This window comes from Thermobia domestica, chromosome 3 (assembly GCF_964235325.1).
Source record: "Thermobia domestica chromosome 3, izTheDome1.hap1.1, whole genome shotgun sequence".
In the NCBI taxonomy this organism is placed as follows: domain Eukaryota; kingdom Metazoa; phylum Arthropoda; class Insecta; order Zygentoma; family Lepismatidae; genus Thermobia; species Thermobia domestica.
The window spans coordinates 60,550,254-60,565,443 of NC_137456.1; the positions used below are offsets into that span (position 1 = coordinate 60,550,254).

Below are 15,190 nucleotides of genomic sequence, written 5' to 3' on the forward strand. Positions count from 1 at the left end.
GATAAAGAGTGATGGTAGGCACATAGCCAAGGGGGGTCGGGACCCCCCTTCAAGACCAGAAATTTAAAAAAAAAATAAGGAAGGATGAAACAAAAAGAAACGTGAAATAGGAAGAATCAGCGTTAAAAATAAAAGCGAAAAAAAAATATTTTCATCATCGCTTCTTTGTAGGGTATTAAACATGTTATTTCAGAAACGGTTTTCAACTGCTCTTTTAACTTGTCATTTGGAACAGACAGTAGTTGACGGAATAATAGAAACAAAAAGTTATGTCGAAAAGAAAGTTTTGTTAGCATTTGATTCAACAGAGAAAGGAACGCAGATATTATAAAATATTTTACATTATTGGATACGTACTTTTTTATATATATAATAGTTGAGGTCGTAATGAAAGGAAAATTGTTATATTTGAATGAACAGAAGAAGGAATATAAATATTGTAAAATCTTTTTAATATTCTTTTATTCGAGATTTCTTCATAGTTTGTTACTAAAATACTTACTAACATGTCCTCAATTTCTTGCCCTAACAAAGCAATGTGTGTTGCCAGTAAAATAATTTAGATTGATCAAGTCTCTGGTGTGATAACCACAATATTTCATGTCACACTGCCTTCCCTTTCCATTACGAAATCCAGACTAAACGAACCAATGTATGTTACCAATAAAATAGTTTAGAATAATCGAACTCTGGTGTGATAACCACAGTATTTCATGTCTCGGACCCCCTCCTATTACGAAATCCTGGCTACGAGCCTGGTGATGAGAAAGCGGAGCTTTGAAGAAAAGAACGCAGAAAGTGAAAGGAAAATAGACCACGCAATTACATTCAACCTAACTGTAGTTAACACCTATTTCGAGAAGCCAAACAGCCGGCTTATATTTTACAATAGTGGGGTAAAAAGCTCTCAGATCAATTATATTATGTGCTGCAAAAAATGTCTAAAGGAAGCTAAGGACAGTAAAGTGATAAATAGAGAAAATGTTGCCTCATAGCATAGATTGTTTATAGTCGATTATGGTATAATAGTGAACAAATAAGTGGAGCACACACGACAGAGAGACCAAATGATAAAACAGTGAGATTAAACGAAGAAAACCTAAGAAACGAGTTCAAGGAAAAGGTTCTGCTACAAATAAAACTAGTTACGTGCAACAATAGTAGAAATTGAATAGTCATACCGAGCAAAGTCGGAGTAGTGCTGGGAAAAACATCAGGAAAAGACAGCAATGAGGTACAAGGAAGAGATTACGAAAATATGGGATGAAACATATAACATGGAAGACAAGACGGCACGAAAACCAGAAAATAAGATCGAAAGAGCTGTGGCGAAAGTAAAACTCAGAGATCATAGACGACGCTTATGCAGAGTTGGAAAAGAAAGATGGATACAGACAAATAATAGCCAAAGGAAAAGATAATGCATTCAAGAACCACATCAATCAAGTAGATTTAGAAAACGATACGTATTTTATATGATCAGTGTCTACCATCAATTTTTGGGATTATTATTTACATGATTGGAATGATTTATATATATATATATATATATTAGTAATGTTTAGATAAGTGAGGTTAGGATGATGCTCTACGAAATCGTTCATATCAAGGTTAATCACCAAATATTACGTTTTTTTTTAAAAAAAAATCTGTAGTCAGGGTTTGAGCAATTAGTGCCACTCCCCCTCGCTTCTGTCACAGTTTACAATGTTGTTACGTGTAGGACACATTGTATTGGATGCTAAGTATGTATTCTGACGATACAGTAAATAGACAGTTTCATTTAGGAAAAAATAATTCTCTACTAATTTGGCAATACTGCATTACTTAGAACCTTGATGACAGCATTTGTGAACAGTCGTTCTTTCAGAAAAAAATGTTCCGAGGGCACACTTAGTATTCCGGGGGGGGGGGCACTGCCAGTATTATTTTATTTATATTTATATTATAGACGTATCATTTTGGTCTCCTCCGGGGGGCACTCTCAGATCTCCGGGGGGACAGTGCCTCCCAAAAACCATGTCTGAAAGAGAAACTGTTTGTGAAGAACCTGAAATCATGACACGCAAGTTCCTAACTGATTTGTCACATGTACTCGAAGAAAATTGGTTTTATGTAAAATATTTTTCTGCAATTCCTGTTCGACCATAGTTTTGTTATATATAACTATTAGGATTTTCCAGTTGAGAAAAAGTTACACTTTCAAGAGATCGAATAAATTCATTTTTCATATTTTCAAAACCCGAATTGCAGCTGAGAAGTATTCCTTGTTAGACATACCTTTAACATTAGTTTATACGCATTTTTTTTTTTTTTTTTACTTTTACAATACAGCGAACTTTTCCTGTGCTTCTATTAACTTAATTTTAGTGATTTTTTTAAAAAAAAAAACATATATTAATTAAAAATCAAGCTACAACTACCTTACTATAGACAATAAATCAATGTCGGTATTGCAATCTAAGAATAATCAGATAATTCATTTATCACTGACCTTGTTGAAACATCTTGTTTGTGAGTAACTGTAGACAGGTGGCACCACTGAATGTCATTTTAATGTTTAACGTGGTGAAGAAACAGATTACTCTTGTACATTGTCCTTGCTGGAGCGAAAACCATATAGAATATTAAAATTAAATTATTCACCATATAGACACAAGAATTGTTCTTTTAGCCACATTACTTGTGCACGACAGAACATAATATGAAAAGTTGGCGATGTTCACGTGTTCAAACACCATAGTGGGGCTGCTGCCAGTCCTGGTACACTTATCCCGGATATAAACAAGTTTCTGTGCTATAAATATCCCACTATTGCTGAGAAAGAGCTGGTTATAAGGTTCCTCCATTCGCTTCTTCTGTTTGCTTTTGCAAAAAACAGAGACGAAACGATGTTCACCCGAAGTTTACCGTATCTGCAAACTCAAGACGATTGTTTACATTATGATGTAAGTCAAACCACTAGTACGCATGCCAACATACTAAACGTAAAGTACTACTTGGCAATACTGATGGCATACAAAATTGAGAGTATAGAAAAGTGAAATTGCAAGGCTAAAGAAATCGAACTATTTTCCTTATATAAACATAAAGCATATTGAGAGTTAAGATAAACAATAAAAAAATCTCTATTTAAAAAAAAAGTCTTGATTGACTGATTGATCAACACCCAGGTCAAACTACTTAAGCTAGAAACTTGAAATTTGAACAGAGCATAGGATTTATGATGTAAGCTGCCACTAAGGAAGAATTTTTGGAAATTCGGCGGTAAACAGAGGGAGAGGGGAAGAACAGGGATGGCGATTATTATCTTAAAATGTCCATACTTCTGAATCTCTGAATGTTATTGGTATGAAATTTGACATATGGACTTTTCATTTAAAACAATTAGATGTTTCTGAGCGTTATAAAAACATATTTGATCTAGAAGGGAAGAAAAGGAGGTAAGAAAGCGAAAAGGGTGGGAATTACAATTATTATAATAAGATGTCCATATTTCGGAATCTCCTAAAGGTTACAAACATGAAACTTGATATTTAGGCTTCTCAATTAAAACAATTAAAGACATCTTCAACCATTTTTTTAATATTTCCCGTACAAGAGAATAAAAAAAGGAGTCTGGTTCCAATTGTTAAATGAGGATCGCCATATCTCGAAATCCCTTAAGGTTAGACGCATGAAAAGGCTTTTAATTTAAAACTAGCTGAACCTGCGGAAAATTGTGTTTTCTTTCGTTTTGTAATAAGCAGTATGTAATCAGCAAATACATTATACACACAATTAATTACAATGTCAGTGATATATATGGTGTTCATTGGGTAAAATATTCCAAACAATAAAGATTCATCTTAGCCTAAAGAAATGGTTAGCCTTCGTTTTTCATTATCATTTGACCATAAAACAAACGCCTGAGAGATATACAACCCCTGTATACAACTATGTTGTGTTGGAATGTATAACTTAGGATATGGTGATTTACTTTTTTAAAATGTCAACACTTCCAGTGTACCCCTAAAAATGTAATAAAGAAATAACAGGCACATTTTTTAAATATTCAATTAGAAGCGGACAATCTATACAAAATGTGCAATCGACGTTTCGTCACGTTTCTAGAACTTGTGGTTTTCGGGATCTCATTGTCGAACGGATTGGAGAGAAACATGTAAACATTTCTTTGGAGACAAACATATAAATCTAGCATTTTAATAAATAGTTAACGAAAGACGTGTTTCAACGTATCATATTTCCTCTAGAAGGGAAGAAAAAGAGTGGGAGTTGTAATTGTTAAAATAACATGGCCATATCTCGAAAACCGGTAAGAAGAGACAGGTTAAATAAAAACGCATTTCAGCGCTTTTTAATGTTTTCTTAGAAGGAAAGAAAAAGGTAGGGACTACAATAACTCCTGTAATAAGATGGTCGTATCTCGAAAGTTAGACATGAAAGTTGGTATTAGGCTTTTGATCTCACTCTATATGAAAGTATAGTTCTGACTGACTGACTTGATCAACGCTCAGGCCAAACCGCTTAGGCTAGAAACTTGAAATGTCTATAGAGCATAGGATTTGTGATGTTAGGTCCCATTAAGAAAGGGTTTTTGGAAATTCGACGGGAAAAGAGGTAAAAGGAGTGGTAATTATTATCTTAAAATGTCCATATCTCAGAGTCTCTAAATGTTAGACACGAAATTTGCATATCAACTTCTCATTTAAAATAATAAGATACGGTTTAACTTTTCTTTTTTGATATTTGTTCTTAAAGCGAAGAAAAGGCGGGAATTAAAACATGTTAAAAATATTGAAATCGGAGGGCCATATCTGGAAATTCGTTAAGGTTAGAGCCATGAAAATTGGAGTTTAGGCTTTTCATTTCAGATAATTAAAGATTCGTTTCAGCATTTTTTTATATTTTCCTTATGAGGGAAGAAAGAGGCGAGAAGCAAAAAGGAGTAGGGTTGCAATTGTTAAAATAAGATAGTCATATCTCGAAATCCCTTAAGGTTAGAGGCATCAAAATAGGTTGTTATGCGTTTTCTTTTAAATAATTAAAAACATATTTCAGAGTTTTTGATGTTTTTCAGAAGGGAACAAAAATCCGGGTAGAAAAAAGGTAGGGTTGGAATTGTTATGAGAAAATAGCCATATCTCGAAATCTATTAAGATTAGAGATGTTCGGGATATGAAAATGAAATGAAATCTTTAGTTTTACGTCCCACGGTTATGCCGGTTAGGCTAAAGGAGGCGGTGATCATGAGAAATGAATGAAATGGTGGAATGAAGAAAGTGGGAGGAAACGGAAGAACTCCGAGAAAACCCACGAGCACGGTGTTGGTCCACCACAAAGTCCACACGGCGCGAGCTGGGATCGAACCAGGGACCCCAAGCACCGGACGTGAACGCTCTACCACTGAGCCACTGCGCCCCTGTTCGGGATATGAGAAGTATATGATTTGCGACGTATGGAATTTCTAAGCAAGGACTTTTCAATATTCAACGGGGAAAGGGTGATTTCGGATTGGGAATTATTACAGTAAAATGTCCCTATCTCCGAATCTCTGAAGGGTAGAGTCATGAAATATGTTGTTTATATGAACTTCCCATTGTAAGCCTTTAGAGAAGGGCTTGGCACATAAACACAGGCAATCGTTCCGTTGATGAGGGGTGTGGTATGTAAATACAACTTCTAGGCAGAGATAATAAGTGTGGTTTATAATCCTCAGTTACATTTAACTTGTCAAATAAGTCACTTAACTCCCAATCGTAAGCTTGGGTGTTTTTCAGAAAGTCCATTCTTTTGCGTCCCTAAAGGGTTAAAATAATTAGACACAGATTTTTACCGATTTTTAATATATACCCCACAAGGGAGCAAAACGATCGGGAAGAAAATGGCTGGATTACAATTGTTATAACGGAATAGTCATTTCTCAAAATTCGTTAAGGTTAAACGTATGAAAATTAGTATTTATGCTTTTCATTTAAGATACAGTAGTTAAAGACGTGTTTTAGCATTTTTTTAAAAATATTTCCTCTACAAGGGAAGAAAAAAGAATGGGGTTACAATAATTGTGGTATTAAAGTAGTCATCCCTCGAAATCCCAGACATGAAAGTTAGTATTAGACTTTTAATCTCTATATGTAAGAGAACAAATCCTGGCTTAGTCACCGATTGATCAATACCCATGCCAAACCGCTTAAGCTAGAAATTTGAAATTTGGACAAGGCATAGAACTTGTGATGTAAGGGTCTCATTAAGGATTTTTTTTTAATTCGACGGGGGAGGAGGAAAGAGGAGTGGTAATTATTGTCTTAAATTATCCATATCTCAGAATCTCTGAATATTAGAGACATGAAATTTGCTTTATGGACTTCTCACTTAAAAAAAAAAAAAGACACATCTTTCAGCATTTTTTAAAAATAATTGACCTAGAAGGGAAGAAAATGGGATGAGAAAGAAAAAGTGGTAGGAATTACTATTATTATAATAAGGTGTCTATATCTCGGAATCTCTTAAGTTTAGAGACAAGAAATTCGAAATGTTGACTTTTCATTTAAAATAATTAGACGTGTTTCACTGTTTTTTTTTTTTTTTAATGTATTTGCTACATAAGGGAAGAAAAAGGCAGGGACAAAAAGGGTAGACTAATCTAATATAGATAAAATAAAAGAGTTTTAGTCTGTCTGTGTACGACCTGGGGACCAGACGAGTGGACCGAGAGTTACCAAATTTGGGCCACGAGTACCTTGGTCCAAGCCCCAGACCGAGACGAAGCGTATTTTTTTTTTTTTTTTTTTCAAATTTCGAACAAGGGAGGTCTCAGGGGAGCATTTACCGGGATGCAAAGGTAGTAGAAAATGACCGATATTAGTGTCGAATTCATAGTTTTCGTGGTCGCTGAGATCAATGGTTACACTTCCATTAGCGATGACTCAAATTCAGCTACCATTGTATGCGGAATGTTAATTAAAGACGTGATAGTTTTTTTTTTTTAATTTTCCTTAGAAGGGAAGAAAAAGAGTGAGGGTCGTAGTTGTTATAATAAGATGGAGATATCTGGAAATCCCTTAAAATTGATATGTTTGTGATATGAAAAGCATATAATTTGTGACGTAAGGTACCCCCAAGGAAGGATTTTTCAAAATTCGATGAGGAAGGGGTGATTTGGGATTGGCAATTATTATCTTCGAATCTCAGAAGAAGAGAAAAAAGGTAAGTTTAAATTGACTTTCCATTTAACCCTTTAGAGGTGGGCTTTGCATATAAACAGCCGATCGTTCCGTTGATGATGGTGTAGTATATAAATACATCTGGAGAGATAAGTATGGTTCGTAAGCTTGAGTTACTTTTAATTTGTCAAACCACTCAATACATAATCGTAAGCTTGGATGCTTGTCCATTTTTGCATTCACAAAGGGTTAAAATAAGGGAAGCAAAAAAGTCGGGAAGAAAAAAATGTTTGGGTACATTATGATTGTATCCTGAAATTACTTAAGTTTGGAGGCAAGAATTGTCCTATTTGGACTTTCCATTTGAATTAGTGACTTGTTTCAGCGTTTTTTTTTTTTTTTTTAATATTTCCCCTACAATGCAAAAAGACGCGGGGAAAAAAGGGTGGGGTTTACAATAATTGTAATAAGATGGCCATATATCGGAATCTCTTAAGTATTAAAAGGTTGTATGATATGTGTTGTAACAGAAGTAACAGTCAGAACGAAGGTAGTAAGAGAGAGAAGGGAACTGAATAGAGTTATACATATACCTATTACTATACAAATTTCTTTTACGAAGTACCATTGCATTTTACTATTGTTTTTGTATATATAATGTGTGTTAGTTTAAATGAATGTATTGGTTTTTAAAACTGAATAAAGATAAGAGGGGGTCAAAGTGGTTCCTAAGATGCTTAAATTTTTACCAGCTCTGGGAATACCCCTTTGGGCCTTTATGTTAGAGACCTCAAATTCGGTTTTTGAACTTCATTTAAAAATAATTAGACACATGTTTCACCGTCTTTTGATATTTGCCCTAGAAGGGAAGAAAAAGGTGGGGTTAGAATTGTTAGTATTGGATGGCCATATCTCGAAGTCCCTTCAGGTTTATAGCATGAAAATTGGTGGTCAGGCTTTTAACTTCACTAGGACGCAGTCCTACTGTTTAACGCCGACTCTGAATCATACATGCACCTACAAAGAATTGAACCCTCGTACAAACCGAATACGCGTTTGCTAATCATATATCTATGAGGAAGCTCCAAAATTTGCATGAAGTTGCAGAAGTCTAGCGGGGATCAAACTTACTGAAACTCTGTGAGTGTTCCCTGAATTAATAAATTTACTCTACATGACTTGACAATGTCCTGATAAAGTAGTCTGCTACAAATTTCACTGGGCGAAGTCATATTGGTTACAAACCGTTTCCAGAGAAGTTGCTAAGGTAGTTATAATTTCGTTTACTTACGTCGCGCTTAAAATAATTATAAATTGCGCATTAATAAATTCGATATACCCATTCCATAAAAAAATATGTGTACAATGATCTGATTTAACTAATAGTGAACACTTAGTTTGAGTTTAGCGTCTCTTTCAGTAGCGAAACTATGAGACGTGGACCTACAGTTTAACATGGGATTCAAACCACGTGAGTTCCCACGCCAAAGATGTGTATGCTAATCGCTTACCCATGAGGGAGCTTAGTAGTGAACATTTGCCGTAATACGAAACAAAACTATTCTTTACATTAATTCGTGTACTTAAGAATACAGGGCCGCATTAATAGACATCACGTCTCTTTGCGGAAATAGTACCCGAATATCCTCTACCCGGTCATTCAGAAACAACATAGCCTCTCTCTCTCTCTCTCTCTCTCTCTATATATATATATATATATATATATATATATATATATATATATATATATATATAAATTAATGCGTCAAAATACTTTTATCATGCAGTACATTTTCCCTTAAGCTCAATACATTTTGTCCAGCTATTTTCCAGTTCATTTACATCGTCTCTGAAGTGATTTCCCTGAAGACTTGAAAATACTCATTTACAGTTGCTGTAACGTCTTCATTTAATAATAAACGCTTGCCACGTAGGGTTTTGTGAGGTTTGGAAACATAAAATTCTGAGTGACCTGGTGAATATGGTGGATGCTCCACAACTTCTTTAATTTGCCCATTGCAATAACATCTTTGTGAGCTGGTGCATTTGTCTACAAGAAAAAATGATTTTTTTTCCCTTCGCTAAACCAGATCTTTTCTCCAGACTTTTTGCAACTAGCTAATGGGAAAGATTTGATTAATACTTTCCTGTTATTGTTCTACCGGTTTGAAGGTAGTCAATTAAAGAATGAGTCAGAAAAAACTTGGCCAGTAACTTTGACCAAAAAAGTAGGTAAAGAAATGAAAAGAAAGATCGTTTTAATACTTTAGTTGACTATAAAGTAAAATAATAATAATAATAATAATAATAATAATAATAATAATAATAATAATAATAATAATAATAATAATAATAAACACAAAAGATATCATAAAGAACTAATTATGGAAAATGCTCATACATTACTTTTAATCCGCTTCATAAGAGTTCGCACATCATCTTCTGTTATTTGATTGGCAGCTGCAGTCCACTTGCGATGAAAAGTTTTCAAGTCAGCCGCCTTCACTTTTGATGTTTTCAATGTTCTTTTAATGTGGGCCCAATATTTTTCAATTGGCTTAAGTTCAGGGCAATTTGGTGGATTTGCCTCTCTTCGAACTGCGACGATACCCTTTTCTTTATAACAATCAGTGGCTGCTTTAGAGTAGTGAGAGGTAGCAAGGTCTGGCCAAAAAAACAGTTACTGTGTGACATCACAAATGGATACAAGCGTTTTTGTAAACACTCCTTCGTATAAATTTCGCCGTTAATTATCTCTGTTGTGATGAATGCCTTTCTTTTTATACCGCATGAACAAATAGCTTGCCAAATCAAATATTTTTTGGGATATTTGGATGCCTTCCGTTGTTTAAATTTATCCTGCACATCTCCCCTCTTCAGTGCCACGTAGTACTCCTTTCCGGGAGTTTGACTGAAATCAGCGACACAATAGGTTTCGTCGTCCATAATGCAACATTCCTATTTAGTAAGGTACTGATCATAGAGTTTTCTTGCTCTGGATTTTGCCGTCAGTTGTTGCTTTTCGTCTCGGTTAGGTACCTTTTGCACTTTGAGAGATCGTAAACCTTTCCTTGCTTTAATCCTGTGCACTGTAGATTGGGACGCTTTGACCACACCAGCAGCTGCTCTTTCCAATAATTTCGGATTCTGACGCAGCAATGCAGTAACCCTTTTCTCCAGCTTCGGTTGGCTAGTCCCCGGTTTTCTACCTGAGCCAAGTTTTCTTTCAACAGTTAAATCTTGTGTGTACTTTTTAATTACATTTTGCACAGTAGACCGAGGGTACTTTACGAGTTTGCTTAATTTATTTAAGGACATACCTGGATTTTCGAGGTATTTGTTCACAATTAGTTTTGGTTTTTCTAACTGACTCATCGTTCTTTACCACACCACGCGCACTTCAAAACTGACAATCTATTCGTAAGTAAGATCGACAGTCTGTCCTTGCTTATGCACAGTGCTGCCAATGTTCATCTTATATACTAGAAAATATGGCGGGAGGAAAGCGGCCAAGTTTTTTCTGACTCATTCTTTAACAAAATTCCTTCCGTATCACCAAAAATTGATGCCATGACCTTCTTTGACGATCTTGACCACTACGGTTGCTTTGGAACTGAATAACCAGACTCAAGTCCACTCTGTAATTTGTTGTTACAATTCAGGACCATAGTGGAAAACCCAGGTTTCATCTTTAGTTATAAATCGACGCATAAAATCAGTTTTATTCCTTTGAAAACGACGCAAATATTGGGAAAGTTTCATTGTGAATGCTTTTTTGATTATTTTAACGAATGCGGCACCCATCTTGACAATAGTTTTTCTCCACGCGTGTCTCTGGTGGAGGGACAAGGGGGGCGCGTATCCTTCAAAATTTTGTGTAGAAGTGGAAATGGTTGAAGCCTGAAAGTTCTTATACAGAAGAAGTAAAGAAAGGAGGAAAACAAACATTATAATTGTTCTAAGTAGTAATGTACTACACTGTGTAAATATTTATATGAAACTTGTCTTCTGAGAAGGAATTGTTTTCTGAATATCGTGGTATTATTGGAGTAAAACAAGAGAGGTAGAAAAAGACTACAATTAATAAATAATATTAAAGTACATAATTGCTATCTTGCTATCCAAACAAAGATATTGAACGCCAATGGTAAAAGGAAAAAAAAAACGTAAGGATTTCCAGATCACAATTCTGAGTTGACTAACAGTAAGAAATATACAGGCCTCCCAGCAGGCGATTGAAAAAATATAGGACAGTGGTTTATACATTAGAATATTATGCTCTGAAGCACAGAAAAAAATGTATTGTAAGAAAAGGCGCCACCCTTCATTCCAATGGGCAACCTGAAGCAAGATTTAGATTAATACAAAATAAGAGTATATATATATATAACATTTTACTTTTTAAACTTACTAGACCTGCTATATTGCATTGCAAAAAAGAAATTGATTGAAATAAATGACTTGATATATTAACTGGTTCATATTAGCTTTGCTACCTAAATAACTTGATCTAAAAAGAACAAATGACTGAACGAAGCAACGTTTATTATTAAAAAAAATAACAACTGTGTAATGAAATATTTTAATCTAATTAAATATTGAATTATTTGATCAACGTATTTCCCTCTAAAATAAATAATGTAACAGCATTTTATTCTTCATAGCCCTGCGAAATATATATATATATATACATTTCAACAATTGTTATACAAACTAAATTTCAGGGCAATTCCACTTCATAAATAATTTCCAGGATTTTCACAATTTTTCTGTTTTCCATGACTTTCAGGACGTTTCCACGAAACACTTTTATTTCCAGGTTTTCCAGGACGCGTAGGAACCCTGCATATAATGTACAGCAATATTGGAAGACGTTGGGATATGTTGGTGAATACCAACATACTCAATGCCTAGCCTACACTGCTGAAAGAAAATGCTAACACAGCTTGCGTTATAAGAGACTGGAGAATGGTAAGGTTCCACAGCTAAGCTTCATTGGGGAAGAATAAGCACATAGGAAAACAAACACACAAACACACACACACACGCACACACACACAAAAAAAAAAAAAAAAAAAAAAAAAAAAAAAAAAAAAAACTGGACAGGAGGATAAGAGCAAATTAAAAAAAATAATAGTGAGGATTAGTAACTAGTCCCTTAAAAAAATGCTATGGCTTACTTAGCATATTGCTAATATGTAGCAATTTAAATCATCACTGAAACTGTCCTTGGTTTGTATTTTTCATAATTCAACCACTGAAAAATATAGGAAATACAAGACAAGATTAAAATATAGGACATATATACGACAAATATACACAAATTTCCAAAATATAGGAAATACAGGACAAGATTAAAATATAGGACAATATACAAATATATACAAATTTCCAAAATATAGGAAAAAATAGGACAGCTGGGAGCCCTGAATATATATAGAAAAGAAAGTAGGAGACTAGTTAGATACTGAAAGGTTTAAGGATGATTAAGAAAGCAGATTTGTTTGAAATGTCGAAGAAAAGTACGTATATTAGTTGAAAGTATATTAGTAGATTCAGGAACTAACAAGTTGGGGAATATTTTAAACTTTATGAATAAGATACGGTATCATCAAAGCGGTATCACAGTTAAGAAACATGACTTGTAGAAGATACTTCGCAAACCTAGGCGAAGAAAAGTATGGAAACAAACCTGCACTAAGAATGTAAAATAAAAGTTGAACTGCGGCGAAATAAGAAGTGATATCCAACAAAGACAGGGAAATATGCAATGAACGTAAAGGTGACAACAGGAAGCACAGAAATTTAAATAACGTATATGGAGGTAAAATTCAATGAAAGGAAGAGAAAACCACTATCACAATATACATACTAGGGATGGAAATGAGCAAAATGCAGCTAACACAGAAAGTAAAAGCTGTGTACTTTGGGCATTAAATAACAAAACTTAGTAAATGAGAAAGAAATTGCGATTTTAAAGGACTGTCAAGTTCAAGAATATATAGCGAAATAGACTTCAAAGTTAGATAATCTACTTATTGCGTTTTTTTAAGAATATAGAGGAAGAAGAGAAAAATATTCGAAATTTGTAATCGAATGATAAGAGAGATGTCGTAAGATTTTTCACACAGAGTTAAGACTTCATTAGCTAAAATACTGTTCCAACATTGGGGTCGCAGTGACTCAGTGGTAGTGCGTTTGCCTCCGGTGCGTGGGGTCCCTGGTTTAATCCCAGCTCTTGTAAAGAGAACTTTATGGTTGGCAAGTATCGGTTCGTGGGTTTTCTTGAAGTTTTCCCGTTCCTCCCAATTTCTTTATTCCACCATTATTATCCATCTCATCACAGTCTCCCTTAGCCTTGGTGCATAATCGTGGGACATTAAACTATAATAATAAAAACCTCAACATTGCACCATGATACATTCTGAACATGTTATAGTATTCGTCTTAATAAAACATGTAACCTATCCCAAGAGATCACAGAACAGTTCGGACGTGAGTTGGTTAGATGCTGTAGGCTGTTTGGCTTGGGAGATCATAGTTTTCAGAGCCAGCTGGTGGTCGGGCACCGTTGTCCTGGCAAACTTTGCCAAAAGTTTACCGAGAAGCACTGCCGTCAATCTACGAAGTAAGTGGTCAGTCAGGCATCCATTGTGAAGATTCTGCAAACTCATATAGGATGTCTGTATGTGACATCAGCAAACGATATACATATATCAGAAACTAGATGAGCCGAGCACATGGGTTGAATTCCGTATCTGAGCGTTATGCGAATACTAACAGAATCCCTCGTTCACACACATTTTGTTTTCTGACAATACACATTTGTAGATAAATATAGAGATAAATCGTCAGAACCACCATATTAGAGTGACACAAACCATCACAACTTACTCAAGGAAAACATTGATTCGAAAATAAGGGCGTGGTATGGAATATGGAATTGACTGGAATATCATCCATTGATTGGAATTGAGCAGATAACCAAGATCATTCGACCTGATTCCACTTAACTTTCTTCTATGACGCTTCTTGAAACAGCTTTTCTATTCGTGAGAAAATCCGCGATGCACATCATATTTGCTACAGCAATATGGATGCCTGTACTACATCTCCAGAATGTTCATGCGGACTGGATCGTGAAAAAAAGTATTCGGCGAAAGAGGACAACTTCGTACATCTAGATTGATTGATTTTGAGTTTAACGTCCCGTTCAGCAGCGAGGCTATATGAGACGTGGACCTACTGATTAACGTGGAATCCGAACATGAGCTCCCGCCGGGAATCGAACCCGGGTCTCCCACGCCTGCGCACATCTAGAACTTACCTGGGGGTTCTGAACATCGAATGTCACCTTTCAAATATAAATAGGTTTCAAGAACCTATTATAATTTACACTTATGGGAAAATTCTCGTCTTTGCTACCCTACGCGACCACCTTTAACATCTATAAGATGTGGCGTCGATATAATATGGAAGAAATAAAGATCGAGTCATGATCCGGAAATATCCTTAAACATAGGTCACCTAACTCAACTTACACAGGTACAGTCGAAATTCCCGTAATCTTGTCCGTTTCCAAGAGAGAGAAAAAAAGGTCAACTCTGATCATATGTTTTACTAAACATGAATATGCTGTCAAACCTGAGCGAAAGGATATCCGCAATAAAAATAAACATCTTCACTGGGATTTTATTTTTATTCTGCTTTTAAAAAAGACGACCACACTTGTCTTTTCCAGCAAAAAATTTCATTGTCATAATTTATGTACAAATTTTTTTCGTACATTATTCACAACACATCCAACAACTTCACTAATAATTCAACTCGTCGACAGACTTATCACGCAAATATCAACAGTTTCTTTAACTTTACCATCAGTCAAATTTCCAAGACCAACGTGTAAACACTGTAAACCTGTAAAAAATCTCGCACATGCTATGTACGAAGTGAATTGTTTACTTTTTTATGATTTTGTCGAACTTTCTTTATTAATGAGATATCTATTTTTATAAACTCACAATATC

At 35.0% G+C, this 15,190-nt stretch overlaps 1 protein-coding gene across 1 annotated transcript in view; it reads right to left on the minus strand.

Moving 5' to 3' along the window:
- LOC145680422 (uncharacterized) overlaps positions 1 to 2,868 on the minus strand; it is a 47,021-nt gene extending 44,153 nt beyond the window's left edge. Inside the window, exon 1 of the mRNA XM_081750937.1 lies at positions 2,495 to 2,868. The gene's annotated coding sequence lies outside the window, so the exon portion shown is untranslated. The remainder of the gene's footprint in view (positions 1 to 2,494) is intronic.
- Positions 2,869 to 15,190: the final 12,322 nt, after the last annotated feature.